Source organism: Petaurus breviceps, unplaced genomic scaffold (assembly GCF_028583685.1).
Source record: "Petaurus breviceps papuanus isolate PSGF00001 unplaced genomic scaffold, PetGlider_PUasm1.0 90847, whole genome shotgun sequence".
Lineage (NCBI taxonomy): Eukaryota > Metazoa > Chordata > Mammalia > Diprotodontia > Petauridae > Petaurus > Petaurus breviceps.
The window spans coordinates 5,427,435-5,443,577 of record NW_027187360.1 but is presented as its reverse complement, the minus strand read 5'-3'; positions in this window follow the sequence as shown (position 1 = coordinate 5,443,577).

Below are 16,143 nucleotides of genomic sequence, written 5' to 3'. Positions count from 1 at the left end.
AAAGACAGGATTTTACCAACTGAAGGAATAGTCAATGGATAAACTCTCCTGGGCAATTCGGTGGTTAAGTAGATATAGCACTGGGCTTAGAATTAGGAAGACCCGAGTTCAAATTTGGCTTCAGACATTTATTAGCCGTGTGACCTTGGGCATGTCCCTTAATCCCTATTTACTTCAGTTCTTCATCTGTAAAATGAACTGGAAAAGGAAATGGCAAGTCACTCCTGTATCTCTGTCAAGAAAATCCCATGGACAAGTCCATGCAGTCAGGAAGAATGGACACAACTGAATAACTCAACTCAAACCTTCCTGAGTCAGATACAAATCATCTCTCATTATTATTAAACAATAATTATTAACAATAACTGGGCTTTTAAATAGTATATCATATTTTAAAAGAATTTCCTTTTACATTTTTTTATCTTATCTGATCTGCATAATTAAATCCTTATTTTAACTTTAGAGCCTTGACCATAGTAGGTCTTCAATGAATGAATGAATGGACAATTGTCCTACTTGTGACATAAGTAGAATAGGAATTACTAGCCTCATTTCTAGTTGAGGAAACAAGTCCAAAAAGTTAAGTATCTTGCTTAGAAAGAGCCAGGACACGAACCTAGTTGTCCTGGTTCTCAATTCCAGTGTTCATTCCACCTCTAGGTTTTAGAATCAGAATTTGGAGCATGGATTCTTAATCTGTGGTCCACAAATTGTGGAAAGATGTTAGAGGGTCTGTGAATTTATATGAAGAAAAAAATTATTTGTTTATTTCAATATAATTTATTTCCTTTGTCATCCTCTGTATTTTATTTATTTAAAAACATTATTCTGGAGCAGCTAGGTAGTGCAGTGAATAGAGCACCGGCCCTGGGGTCAGGAGGACCTGAGTTCAAATGTGACCTCAGACACTTAACACTTACTAGCCATGTGACCTTGGGCAAATCACTTAACCCCAATTGCCCTGCCTTCACCTCTCCAAAAAGCAAAAAAAATAAAAATAAAAACATTATTCTGAGGAGGGGCCATAGGCTTCATTGGACTGCCAAAAGGGTCTGTGACACACACAAAAAAGCTAAGTGCTCTTAGAACTCATCAAGTCCAAAATTCCTTCACTGTACAGATTAGGAAAATGAGGCCTAAGAATAAGAAAAACTTTCCCTCTTTCTGTGCATGTGTGGGGTATGGAGGAGGGAGAGGAATCCCACTTCCTAACAACCTTTGGTCACTTGTAATGAAGTACTGTCAAAACAACCCAATATATAAGAGAACCATGAGCCTGAGATACCCGACTTCCTAGGTATTCCTGGGACACTGGCGGCATGTCTGTCCTGATGGACCGGGATGACTTAGATCATCCATCCGGTATGACATTTCATCTCCAATTATATTTAATTAGAACTGGAAGGCTATTCTTGTAGACTGGTTATAGATGAGTCTGCTGATAGAATCCCCAAACTTGATTAAAGCCAAAACACAAAGACAGCTTTGATAATTATCAGGAGAGGCTGGACGCCTTGATGGATAATCTGCCATGGCCTCTTAGTATGGGCTCCATTCTGTCAGGTCTCACATTGGTCCTTTTTGTGTTTCCTGGCAAACAAATGCCTTGAAGGCTGCACAATTGGGGAGGGGTGGGGGTGGTCCCAGCCCCTTCCCCATGCAGCCTGCCTGGCAATTACACAGCTGCAGAGATTAGAAAGAGCCTTAAAAAATTATACATATACGTTTAATCACCCCTCTGCTTTCCTGCTGACAGGCGTGCCAATTGTTATTTAAAAAGCTGGGTTTCCATGGGGCTGAATCCTCTCAGTGGGGAAGGAAGGGGAACCAGCAAAGCTGTAAGCGGAGTGATTAAACCCAGGGAAATAACCAGAGAGAGGAACATGTCGGGGCTGCTCCCCATCAAAAGCAGTGGCTGCTGCCTAGAATTCTTTCTCCTCTCCAAGAAATCTAATTTACCAAAAGGCAGGACAGCAGGGGAGCCATGGAGCTTGGATGTGTTTTGGTGGAACTTCATAACCGCTCTGTATGTCCTGTTAATTAGCGTTCTGAATTTGCATCTTATATGGGCCCAGCTTGATTACCATAGCGTTGCTGAGTAGGAGCCAACCTCCGTAGCTCAAAATTTGAGCACAATATCTAGCGTTCCCAATAGGGCTTTAAGGTTTATGACCAATCAATCAGCATTTAAACCTTAAAGAACAATAAAAGTATTAGCTATTATTATCATTATAAAGCACCTTCTGGGCACTTCCATTGTGCTAGGAACAAGAGATCTAATTAAAGGTGAAATTCTCCTTGACTTAAAGAATCTTATATTCTATCAGAGAAGACAATATATATGTATGTAAGTTTCTAGAAATTCTGAGAGGGAGAGGAAGAGAGAGAGGGAGGGAATGAGAGACAGAGACAGAGAAAGAGAGAGAGAGGAGAAAGACAGAGAAAGATTATTACTATGAAAGTGATTGGGACTGAGAACTTAGACTCAGTCAAAAGGCCACACCCGAGGACCTAGAAGGCCACATGTGGCCTCAAGGCCACAGGTTTCCCCCCCCCCCACACACACACACACACTACTAGTCCTTTCCTACCTTCTGCCTGGAGGTGACAAAGCTCATATATAAAGCTTTGAGGGAGTCAAAGAGGAGAGGCTTCTACCAATCCTAGGTTGAGTGTTATCACTCTGCCCAATTAGCTGAAAAGAGTACTGTAACATTCAGGCTAATGAGAGTCATATTACCCAGTGGAGCCATTAGACAAAGGTGAGGAAGAGCTGCAGCTGCCTATCAAAGAGCAAATTCAGGGAGCCCAGCGTATCAAACCATCAACCAGAGATACCCCAAGAAGACCCAAGTGGCAAAAACAATCTACCCAGCCTAGTATGGCAGCAATACCCCAGGAGCAAAGTAATCTGCTTAACCCAGTCTAGAAGCATCTAGCATCCAAATGATCTGTCCAGCTCAGCCCAGCAGCAAGGCCCAGCAGTTAAACAGATCTCCTGATTCAGTCTAGTAGCAGCCAAGCTTGGTGACAGCAGCTTAGTAACCTGCTTAACCCAGCTCAGTCACAAATTGACCTGTCCACCTGAGACACCATGCCTAGTTTGATACATATCCAGCTGATTTGACTGTCCAGAGGAGATGCCTTGCCCTATTAGAAGCCTAGTGGAGCAGGAGGGTGACTCATCTAACCCTGATCCCATGACCCATAGCAAACTTTTCAAGTACCTTCCAGAGAAAGAAAGTACATTGAGGACCCATAGTTCCAGAGATGTCAGTTGCCTTGGCCATAAGGGTAAATCACTAACATTGTACTCAAAGTTTTCACCCACTCCTCCCCACGCAGACTCACTTTTATGCTTATGAGAGAGTATACTTCAGGTTTTGGGGGAAAATTCTTTATGATTACTGTTCCTGCTATGTCCTTTGAGTTAAGATCTTTGCTAAAAAAATGAATCTAGTGTCTAACTGCTAAGAGAAAGCACACCAGTGGGGGCTTATGAGCTATAGGTTAGGTAGGAGAATAGCCTACTATACTAAATCAAAGGATTACCCCTGAAAGTAGCATCTGTCACACTTATAGGGGAACCCAACCTACCAGTCCCAATGTGGATTGGAAGAGTAAGCACAGAGGGCATGCCCATATATAAAAGAATCACTGCTCACACTTTCCTGTTTACAAAATTTTTCCATCACAACAACCTTATAAGGTTAGTAGTACTGCTATTACTGACTCCATTTTCCAGATGAGAAAACTGAGGCTCAGAGATGTGAAGAGACATGTCCAAGGGCACACAATTAGGATGTTGCAGAGCTAGGAATAAAATACAGGGCCTGGACTTTTGAATGCCAGCTCAGAATCTGCGCATGTAGAGGAAATCCCTTGTTTATAACTAGCTAGTTCCCTGTAACGAGCTGAAGGCCTCTTTGCTTAGAATGATTTATTTCAAAGACACAGCCATTATGAAATTACCAATAACATGAGTAGTTACTACGACACAAATGTTCAGAGCTTATATTAGCAGACTGCAGAGCCCTCGCTTTTCCACAATAAAGATGGCAAATTCAAAACAGGATAATATGCCTACAATGTTAGTGTTCTTTTATGGCAAGGTCTACAGCACTGCTCTTCCTGTCCTTTCCTCATAATTCACAGTCTTTGCCTGTGCTGTAGACTCACCAAAATTCCTCACTAAATCTCTAGCCCACACACTACTCTCGCCCACGCACTGTCCACATTCTCCTCAAGCTTTAGTGTCAACTATTTCTCCAGTCTAGAACAACTCTCCTGACCCCCAAGCCCCATGTTGCCCGTGAGACTGAATGAACTATAAGATATAAATGATACTATTGGCAAAATATAATTATTATTGAGAGGCAGTATGGAGCGGTTCATAGAGGGTCAAATTCTGAGTCACAAAAAATTGGCTCAAATTCCACATCTGACACATAGGATCAGAGGTCTATAACTCCCTTATTTTACAGATGAGGAAACCGAGGCCCAGAGACTTGCCTAAGGTTCTACAAATAACAAGCAGCAGATAGGAGATTTCAATCTAGGTCCTTGATGCCAGACTCATTACTGTTTCTGCTATATCCTGCCCATCCCTACCTGCTGTAGGACTATGGGCAAAATCACTTAACCTCTAGCTCCTCCAGGCAACTTTCTGAAGACTCCAGGTAGCAGGTCTGTATTTGTAGAGGGAGTTACCACACTGGAACTTGGCCGTACCAATGAAATCACAGGTCTAGACCAAAATAAAAATTGCTATCACTTCCACAACCCATCTTTCAAAATCCTATTCAAATTTCACCTTCTTCAGTAAGCCTTTGTAGAATTCTCCTTCCACATTATCCCTCATTGCTCTCACCTAGATTCAAAATTGTGGAGCTAGAAGGAGCTTTATAGATCTTCTAATCCAGTCCCCTCATTTTGTAGATAATAAACTGAAACCAGGAAGGGAAAAGTGTTTTGTTTGGCTTGAACCTAGGTCCCTGGGATCTCTCCACTACCCCCACCCCCCAAACCTTTCCCACAGATACTCTGAGTTACACCTTTTGGCATTTCATTATATTCAGTCATTAAGAAAACAGACATGCATGTTAATCTTCTCTCTCCAAAGGCTGGAGAGGGCAAACTAAATAACATTCGTAAGACAGTAATTAATGGTAGTACTCCTGAAGCTGAAGATTAAATATTTTGTCCCACGTGAGAAGACAGGACTCATTGAGGAAAAAAAAGTTGGGAAAGATTCAAGGCAAAAGGAGAAGGGGATGGCAGAGGGTGAAATGGCAAAATAAGGTCAAGGAAGCAACAAACATGAGCTTGGACAGACTCTGGGAGATGATGGAGGACCGAAGAGCCTGGTGGGCTATGGGGCGATAGAGTCATGAAGAGTTGCACATAAGTGAATGACTCAACAATAGCAACAACAAACCCTGAAGCAGTAAGAGTCTATATCTGACAGTGCAGCCTTTGATTTGTTCCATGTAGGAAAAGAACTAGGAGTTCTAGAAGATCTGAAATTGAGTCCTGACCTGGTCACTGACTAGCTATAGGACCTTCAATAAGTCATTTCTTCTCAGTGGACTCTAGTTTGCACATCTTTAGAATGAAAGGGTTGTGTTTACTGAAGGGTCCTTCCTGTCTGGACACTCTGTGATACCAGTTTGCCTTCTGATTGTTTCACATACGATAGTCTTGTCCCTCTAACAAAGATGCTAAGAAATAGTACTCATGGACTTCGAAAACATCTGGTATTGGTTGAAAAAGAGAGATAGATCAATGAAACAGAGAAGACAAGGGAGAATCAAAAGGAAATAAAAACCTAGTGTTTGATAAAGTGGAAATCAAAAATTACCTATGAAAAAACTCCTTATTTGATAAAAACTTCTAGGAAAACTGGAAAGCAACCTTGGCAGAAATTTGACTTTGACCGACACCTTATACCATATTCCACGATACATTCTTTTTTTTTTTTTTTGCTTTTTGGAGGGGGGAGGGCAGGGAAATTGGGGTTAAGTGACTTGCCCAAGGTCACATGGCTAATAAGTGTTAAGTGTCTGAGGCTGGATTTGAACTCAGGTCCTCCTGATTCCAGGGCCGGTGTTCTTTTCACTGCGCCACCTAGCCACCCCCATAATACATTCTAAATGGGTATGCAACTTTAACATTAAAGATCATACTATTAAAAATATATAAAAGAGAAACAGATAATATAACCTCTCATAGTTATGGATAGGAGATATATATTATTAACCAAACAAGAGATAGAGGGCATTATAAAAGATAACTTGTTACATGAAAATGAAAAGCTTCTGCATAAAATTAATGCATATACCTAGGATAAGAAGGGAAGTGCTTAAGTGGGGGAAATAATCTTTGTATCAAATTTCTCTGATAAGGGTTTGGTATGCAGGATAAATATTTAATACACACACATATACACAACTAATAGTCATTTCTCAATAGGTAAGTTGTCTAAGAATATGAACATTACTGGGCCTATATACCCCAAGGAAGCCATAGATAAGAAGTACATTTTGTGATACCTAAGGATTAGAAACAAAGTAGATACTCATTGATCGAGGAATAGCAAAATAAATTGTGCTACGTGATTATAATGGAATATTACTGTACCATAAGAAATTATGTGGGGGCGGAGCGAAGATGGCAGAGTAGAAGCACGACCTTCCCGCGGCTCCGGCTTCCACCCTCCCCAATCTATGTAAAAAGAGGACTCTAAACAAACTTTGGAGCTGCAGAACCCACAAAATGACACAGAGAAGCTAACCTCCCTCTGAGGACAGCCCAGCAGGCCGGCAGGAATCGGCCAGCGCAGCGCTCTGGGCCGAGCCCAGCCCCATGCCGAGGCTTTAGCCCCAGGGCAGGCCTGACCAGCTGCCAGCCAGAGGGACTCCGGATCAGCAGCAGCTGTGGCCATTTCCAGATTTATCAATACAGAGATGCGAAGGACAAGGTGAGAGGCCAGTGCAGTCTGGACTTTGGGACCCAGGAAGTGGGAGTGTGTGGCTTTTACCCCCGGAGTGAGAAACCGCTGATCTGCCAGCACAGCCTGCCAGCCCCACGTGGGGGCTTCAAGTTCCTGGCCTGCAGAGTGTAGGGGGACCAAGCGACCAGTCTGAGGGGTAATCGCTCTTGCTTTAACCTGCTTGGATCTGGATTGCAGTCTAGGGTGGAGGTCCTGGGGTGTGTTTCCAGCTTGCCAGAGCATGTGGAGACCTCAGAGAGGGCACCCATCTAATACCTCCAGCAGCTGAGAAAACCCCAGCATTTGGGACAAAAACTCCCCTGTCTGGTGGCAGAGTCCTACTGTGGCAAAAGGCCCAAAAGTCAAATCATTGAGTGGCAAAATGAGCAGGCAAAGGAAACAAAGCAGACAGAAGATTCCAACATTACACTCCGATTTTGGGGATAAGAAGGAGCAAGGCATGGAACAGGAGGAAAACAGTGAAGTCAGAACTCCGGCACCAAAAGCTTCAAAGGAAAATACAAGCTGGTTACAGGCCATAGAGGACCTTAAGAAGCAGATAAGAGAAGTGGAGGAAAAATTGGGAAGAGAAATGAGAACAATGCAAGAAAATTATGAAATGAGAGTCAACAGCCTGACTGAAGAAAATAATACCTTAAAAAACAGACTGACTCAAATGGCAAAGGAGGCTCAAAAAGGCAATGAGGAGAAGAATGCCTTAAAAAGTCGAATTTGCCAGATGGAAAAAGAATCTCAAAAGCTCACTGAGGAGAATCATTCCTTCAGAATTAGATTGGAGCAAATGGAAGCTAATGACTTTATGAGAAATCAAGATGCTGTTAAACAGATCCAAACAAATGAAAGAATAGAAGGCAATGTGAAATATCTCATGGGAAAAACCACTGACCTGGAAAATAGATCCAGGAGAGATAATTTAAAAATTATTGGAATGCCTGAGAGCCATGACCAAAGTAAGAGCCTGGAAAGCATCCTCCAGGAAGTTCTCAAAGAAAACTGCCCTGATGTTTTAGAATGAGAGGGCAAAATAGAGGTTGAAAGAATCCACCGATCACCTCCTGAAAAAGATCCCAAAAAGAAAACTCCTAGGAATATTATAGCCAGGTTCCGGAATTCCCAGATTAAGGAGAGAATATTACAAGCAGCCAGGAAGAAACAATTTGAATATTGTGGAAACACAATCAGGATAACCCAGGATCTGGCAGCTTCTACACTGAGGGATCGAAGGGCCTGGAATGTGATATTCCGGAGGTCAAGGGAGCTGGGATTAAAACCAAGAGTCACCTACCCAGCAAAACTGAGTATCATGTTTCAGGGGAAAATATGGTCATTCAGTGGAATACAGGACTTTCAAGGATTCTTGCTGAAAAAACCAGAGTTGAATAGAAAATTTGACATTCAGATACAAGAAGCAAGAGTAGCATGAGAAGGTAAACAGGGAAAAGAAATCATAAGGAACTTATCAAAGTTGAACAATTTTTTTTTTTTAGGCAATCATTTGAGTGGCTTGTTCGGTGTTGCATGGCCAGTTGTTGTTTCTGGGTGTGGTGCTGAGTGTCTGGGCCCGGATTTGGTCCGGGTCGTCCTGGCACTGGAGCCGGTGCTCTTGCTCGCTGAGCCACCTGGCCAAAGTTGAACTATTAACATTCCTACATGGAAAAACAATAATTGTAAGCTATGAAACTTTTCTCAGTAGTTGAAGGGATTAGAAATATATATATATGTCTTTATATGAGGGTATGCGGGCATATGAATACATATGTGAACATGTGTATATATGTTTACAGGTATACATAGATAGAGGGCACGGGACCAATTTAACAGGAAGGGACGATACTTAAAAGGTGAAATTAAGAGGTGAGAGGAATATAATGAGAGGAGATGGGGAGAGACAGAGTGGGGCAAACTATCTCATACAGAAGAGGCAAGGGAAAATGGTTACAATGGAGGGGAAGAATAGGAAGGCAAAAGGGAATAGGTCAACCTTATTCCTATTGAATCTGGCTTGAGAAGGGAGAGAAATACACACTAAATAGGGGATCTCACCCTCCAGGAGAATAGGGGGGGGAAGGGAATGTGAGGGGCGATGATGGAAGGGAGGGCAGGCTGGTGGGGAGGGAAGTTGGAAGCACCCACTTTTGAAAAGGGACAGGATCAAAGTAGAGAATAGAACAAGTGTGAGGTGGGATAGGAGGGAGGGAAATATAGTCAGTCTTTTACAATACATCTACTATGTTATTGTTTTGCATTAGCCACACATGTACAACCTATACTGAACTGCTTGTCCCCCCAGTGGGGGTGGGTGGCCGGGGGGAAGGGAATGAATCTGGAATTGAAAGTTTAAATCAAATATTCAAATGTATATATATATATATATATGTATATATATATATGTGTGTGTGTGTGTGTGTGTGTGTATACTATTATTAATACCATCTTACATGTAATAAAAAAGATATACAGGCACTGAGGCATAGAGATCCACTGGAAAAGTTGAAATGGGTATGGGAGAAAATATGGAAGAGAGCAGATTGGAAGGTGGGGATATCCTGTGGGACTGCTGTTTTGGGGGGATGGGTGGGGGAAAAACAGGGAGAAAATTTGTAACTCAAAATCTGGCGGAAACGAATGATGTAAATCAGCAGTTAATAAAGCATTTAAATTTAAAAAAAAAGAAATTATGTGTATAGGGGCAGGTAGGTGGTGCAGTGAATAGAGCACCAGCCCTGGAGTCAGGAGGACCTGAGTTCAAATAAGGCCTCAGATATTTAACACAAAAACTAGCCATGTGACCTTGGGAAAGTCACTTAACCCCAATTGCCCTGCCTTCCCCCCTCCAAAAAAGCAAAGAGAAAAAGAAAAAGAGAGAGAAATGATGTGTATAATAAATACAGAGACATATGGAAAGATCTATATGAACTAATGCAAAGTGAACTAAGTAGACCAAGAAAATCACATAGATAGTGACTACAACAAGGTAAATGAAAAGAAGAATGACACACTGAAAAATCGGAAGTATGTGTAACAAAATGATAACGATCAAGCAGGACTCAAATAAAGAGATATGTGAGGACACTCCCAACCTACCTCTTCATGGAGGTGGGAGGGCCACCAGTGTTAACATTGCACATGGCTTGGGATTTTTTTTTTAATGGATCAATCAGTTGTGTTGATTTTTTTTCCTTTCTAAAAAAAGTATCATTTGTTAGTGTGCCAGTTCTCTGAGAGGGGAAGGAAGAGGGATACTTGGGACAACTATGATTATATAAGAAACAGAAAATATCAATAAAAACTTATTTAAATTTTTAAAATAAGACTCAATGGCTTGAGGGCACAGGTTTCCTGCCTCTCTCCTATCATCTCTATGACTAGCTTAGTGCAGACACCCAGTAAACAGTCAATACTGACTGAAGCAGTAAATTAGTTGTCATTAAACCTACTTATGTTGAAAGTTTTAAATCTGTATTAGATGTTTTGAAAATCACAAAATTTGCTTGTCCCCTGTGGTTTGGGGGAGGGGGAGAGGTTGTTTTTTTGTTTGCTTGTAACCAAATAACAGAAGCTTGGTAACTTGAGGAGATAATGTATTTCCAGTGAAGAAAAACAAATATTTTCAGGAGAAATCAAAAACACATCACTTGAAGAAAAAGAAAACTCCCTTTCCAGAATGCCTTTATTCATAGAGCTCAAGGTTAGGCTATTTTTCCACTGCATTCATCCCAATGGCCAGTAGAGGCTGCTGTCAGCAGAAGCTCTGTATCAGGCCAAAGTCCAGCCTTAACCCAGGCTCTAATAAAGAACCCGTCATATACGTCTATCACTTATAATGGGAGAAGCACCAGACGTGGAGGCAGAGGATATCCGTGGGACCTTGAGAAAGTCCCTTCCCAGCTACAGTGCCACTCCTTTCCCTAATCTGTGGAATAAGGAGGGTGGACTAAATGCTGTCAAAGGTGCCTTCCAATTCTAAAACCCCATCATTTTTATCTTCCCTGGACAGGGGTCCAGGAAAGGGTGTTCTGGAACCAGCTCCAATCAGCTTTTGAAAACCAATTGTTACATTTTCAGTGATCAACAAATGTCACAAATCAGGGCTTGATTTATTGTTTTGTTGTTTGTCTAGATTTAAGAAAGCAGGGGAGTGGGGCGGCTAGGTGGCACAGTGAATAGAGCACCAGCCCTGGAGTCAGGAGGACATGAGTTCAAATCTGGCCTCAGACACTTAACACTTACCAACCCTGTGACCTTGGGCAAGTCACTTAACCCCAATTGCCCTACCTTCCTCCCCCCTCTAAAAAAAGCAAAAAGAAAAAGAAAAATCTAAAAACAAGGAAGTAGGGGAGAAAATATTAATAATGCAGATTAAACTTTAAAATGTGTCTTGTAGGTTTTTTCCCCATAGAGAGCAGGTTGTTAAACATTAACCAGCACATCTCTAGATCCAGGACAGGATATAAAATCCAAAAGAATAATGCCAGTAGTAGATTCTACTGTTGAACCAGGATGGTATACTGGAAAGAGTGAAGGATTTGGACTCAGAGGATCTGGATACAAATCCTGAAGTCCTTGGTTCAAATCTTACATCTGAAGCTTACTACCTGCATAATTCTGGGTAAGACATTTAGCCTCCTTAGTTTCCACAACTATACAGTGAGAAGGTTGAATGAGATGGCTTTTGAGGTCTTTCCAGCTTTAGATTCTAGGATTCTAAATGGTTTCCCCTCTCTGGGCCTTAGCACCTCATCTATAAAATGAAAATGTTGGTCTTTGATCTTATGGCCTTCAGTTTCCTTATCTATAAAATTAGAGGACTGGACTAGAAAAGCTTCATGGTTCCTATCAGCTGTAAATCTATGCTCCTATCATCTTCTGACTACAAACAACACTACCTAAAATAAAATGACCCAGAAACATAGTTCTCCAAATCACTATTGCATGAAAGCAGGTCTCCTATGTCAGATCATTCTTTCCCCAAAAATTTGGTCATGAGAGTTTGGGGCCAGCCACTTCAGAAGTATAAGAGCACAGTATGAACTTAGCCAATGTTCACATCAATTGTCTCTAGTATGTTGAGCAAGTAGTTTAAAAAAAAACAAAAGGATGAAATTTCCATATCCCACTTTCATTCTCTTTGTTTTTTTTTGCTCCAAACTGAAGCCTGCTGGGCATGGAGCTAGTTTCACAACTCTGAGCCTTACCTTCTTTATGGTTCTTCCTAATGCATCATTCCAGCCTATAAACTTGGGTTTGCCCCCGGGTGGATTTTTAAAAAGCCAGTTTTGAATCAAGTCAGGAAGAGATATTATCAAGCAAAATTGAATTTTTCTATGGTTGGCAGTCAAGTGCAGTGGATAATTCATCCAAAACAATGACCTTTCTAATAAAGTCTTTGGGATGAGAAACAAAAACTTTCTTCTCTGCCTCTTCAAATTCTACCTTTCCTTCAAGGTCCAGGTTATATCCCACTTCCTCCATGAAGCCCTCTCTGGTTACTACAGCCCTCACCATTCTTCTGCTTCAGTAGGGCCTATAGACTTTAAGACTGACATACAACTTGGCCTCCTAATTGTCCTCTCTGATTCCATTTTATTCCCTCTTATGCCCATTCTCCACATAGTTCCCAAATTGGTATTCCTAATGCACGGTTTTGACCTTGTTACATCTCTGTTCAAGAATGGTTCCCTCATTGTCTCTAAAATAATATATAAACTTCACAGTTTGCTATTTAAAGCTCTTCACAATCAGTTACAACCTTTCCAGATTGCTATCATATTACTCCCTCTCATACCCTCTATATTTCCATCAAACCAGTGTATTTGTTGATCCCTGCATACAATATTTCATTCCTCTCCTGTCTTCCTAATTTTCCCCATTCCTGGAAGATTCTTTCTCCTCACCTCCACAACATGGAACCCTCACATCCCTTCTGAGCTTATCTGAGGAAGTGCCTCCTAATGAAGGCTTCTCTGATTTCCCAGGTGTAATTGTCTCTTCTCCAAAAATGGCTTTGTATACACTTTGAACATATTTCATATTTGCATACTTGCATTCTCCCCAGTAGAACCTAAGCTCCTTGAGGTCAAGTACTATTTCCTTTGTTGCCTTTGTACTGCCAGACCTCATCACAGTGCCTTTGGCAGATCTGGAATCCTATCTGAGTGTTCCCCTCCACCAATAAGGATCACCAATCCTCCCATGTCTACCCACCCTTTGAGACTCTCATTCATTCCCTACCATAAGTTTTCTACAAGGGATTCATTCAACAGTGAGGGCCTCCATTGGGTTCTCTTGAAATCACATGCACACATATCATGGTGTCCATCTATCTACTCTCCCTCTCACACATTCCATGACCTGCCTATCTTCTTCTCTGGTCATATATACATATGATAACATATTTTACACAACTTCTATGTGTGCCCTTATTTGTAATGCTTAGTAGTCTTCTCCCTCCCCCCCACTGCTGGATGTTTCTCATTTCCAGTTCTTCAATGTCTGTAATGCTCTATGATTCACCTACAGACAACATTACTGGGAGAATATCCTTCTGAGAAAGTTGAACTCTTATTTAAAGGGAAAAGAACTTCAAAAGAACTTTGTAATTTCCCAAAGGCAATCCAGGCTGTTCTACCTACCTTGCTATAATTCTTGATAATGAACTCAGGCTTCATAAAGTCATTTGTTTCTGTCAGAGCACTTCTGAGCTGAAGACACAGGCAATTGGTAAGGTTTCTCTTCTTTCAAATAAAAGACATAGTAGTTGGTACTGTTCAATTCTGGGCCTTGTTAACTGTCCATTTGTAGAGCCCACCCAAGTTTAGATAGATAGATAGATAGATAGATAGATAGATAGATAGATAGATAGATAGATAGATAGATAGATAGATAGATGGATGGATGGATGGATGGATGGATGGATGGATGGATGGATGGATGGATAGATAGATAATAGAAAGGAATGGAAAACATATATATATAATTATATAGTCCTATGAACATATGCGTATATATATACAGATAGATCTAGACCTATATAAACACATATGTATACACACATACATATATATGCACATGCACGTATATATATATATATATGTATATGTATATATATAGTCCTATATTTTATTTTCTGGTGCTTGCCTTGCCCAGGGTACCTACCTGACACAGTAGATAGAGTGCTGGGCCTGGAGTCAAGGAAGACAAAAGTTCAGATCTGGCCTCAGACCCTCACTGACCTTGGGACTCTGGGAAAGTCTCAGTTTCTGTTTCAGTTTCTTTACCTGTAAAGTGGGGATAATAACAATACCTGCCTCATAGGATTGGCGGAAGAACCAAATGAAATAACACCTGTGAGGAACTTTACCAAGCATTAGAAAGCACTATAGAAATGCTTCCTCGTATTGTTATTGACTCCTAGATGTGGCCTGAGCCATCCTCCTAGTCAGCTCCAACCTCCCTTTGTCTTCTGGTTTCTGTCAAGGATGTCGAGATCGAGCTGATTCAATTCCTCCAACATATGTATGATGTACATGAGACACGGCAAGCACCAGAAAAATAAAATGTAGGAATATACCTACAATATACACATGCACATACACACATACACATACATATTCATATATACCTGCATGCATACAGATAGACACACATATACACGTGCACATACATACATACACATGCAGATAGACATGTGCACATACAATACACACATACACACCCATGTATGCACACACATGCATTTAATCTATACACATGTGCGTGCTTACGCACATGCACATACACATACACATATACATACACATACACATACACATATACATACACATACACATACACATACACATCCAATATTTCCCCTTGGCTAATCCCACACATGGAGCCTGCCCTCCTGACTGGTGAGTCCCCTGGCTGAGCAGCCCCGGCTACACTCACTTCATTCTCTGCTACAGCTCTCTGGTCTGGTGCATCTCCTCAGCTGCCTCACCTCTGCGCAGGTGTCCAATCCACCCTCCCCCACACAAACATGCATCTTTCCAGCTCCTCTTTATGGATTATCTTTCCCCTTTAAAATGCAAGCTCCTTAAAGTGAAGGACCTCTTTTTTTTGCATTTGTATCTCCTGAGTTTAACTCAGGGCCCATTATGTAGTAAGCACTTAATAAATGCTCTAATTATGTACCTCTGCATTTATCTCTCTGTCTTGGAAGAGCAGCTCACATACTACTGGAGGAAATGCATCCCCACCAGGACATAGGCCGGTCTTTGCAAAGACAGACAGTATCTGTGGCAGGGACGATATTCTAAGCCCTTCCGGCAGAGCGGCCCCGCCCGCAGCCTGCTGGAATAACCTTCAAGGGCCCAGTCATTTCTATGTCCTTATGGGGCATTCAAGCAGAACTTTGTGGCCCTTGCTAAATGCTTGTTCAATGGATTTCAATTGAATTACTAGATGCTTGCTGACTGACAGCTAACCAAAAGTTCATAATCACCACTGACCTACGTAGCACTTTTAAGTTTCCAAAGCATTTTACATACATTATCCATTTGAGCCTATAGTTATCTTATTACCCACATTTTACATAATAGATAAGAAAATTGAGGTTTAGAGAAGTTAAGTAACTCACCCATGGTCTCACAGCTAGTAAATATCAGAAGCAGGATTTGAACCCAGATTTTCTGTTTCCAAATCTAGCATCCACTAACCTATTTACCATATCATAAGAGCTCCACTCCCCAAACCTCTGCAAGTGGGGAATGTCATCCAGAGACAACTCCGAATATTTCCTACATGAGTCCACCCACAGCAGTCACTTAATTGCTTCTGCCTTGGTCCCAGATGTCCTACTATCTACATCAACGTGGATTATTTGACTCCATTTCCTTCCCAGCTCTCTCCCTTCCCTACTGTTCCCTTCCCAGTCTGATTTCATCCCAGAACTAATGAGTGAGTTTTAAATTGGAATGAACAAGTGACATTCCTATTCATTATTTAATCCGCTTTCAGATTTGAATGAACACTTCCAGGGATAATTAGCACACTGCTCCAAATTCATTTCTCGAAAGCCATCACAGACAGCACGCACTGGAGGTAACAGTCCAATTCAATATTTATGAAGCAACATTTTTACATGAATA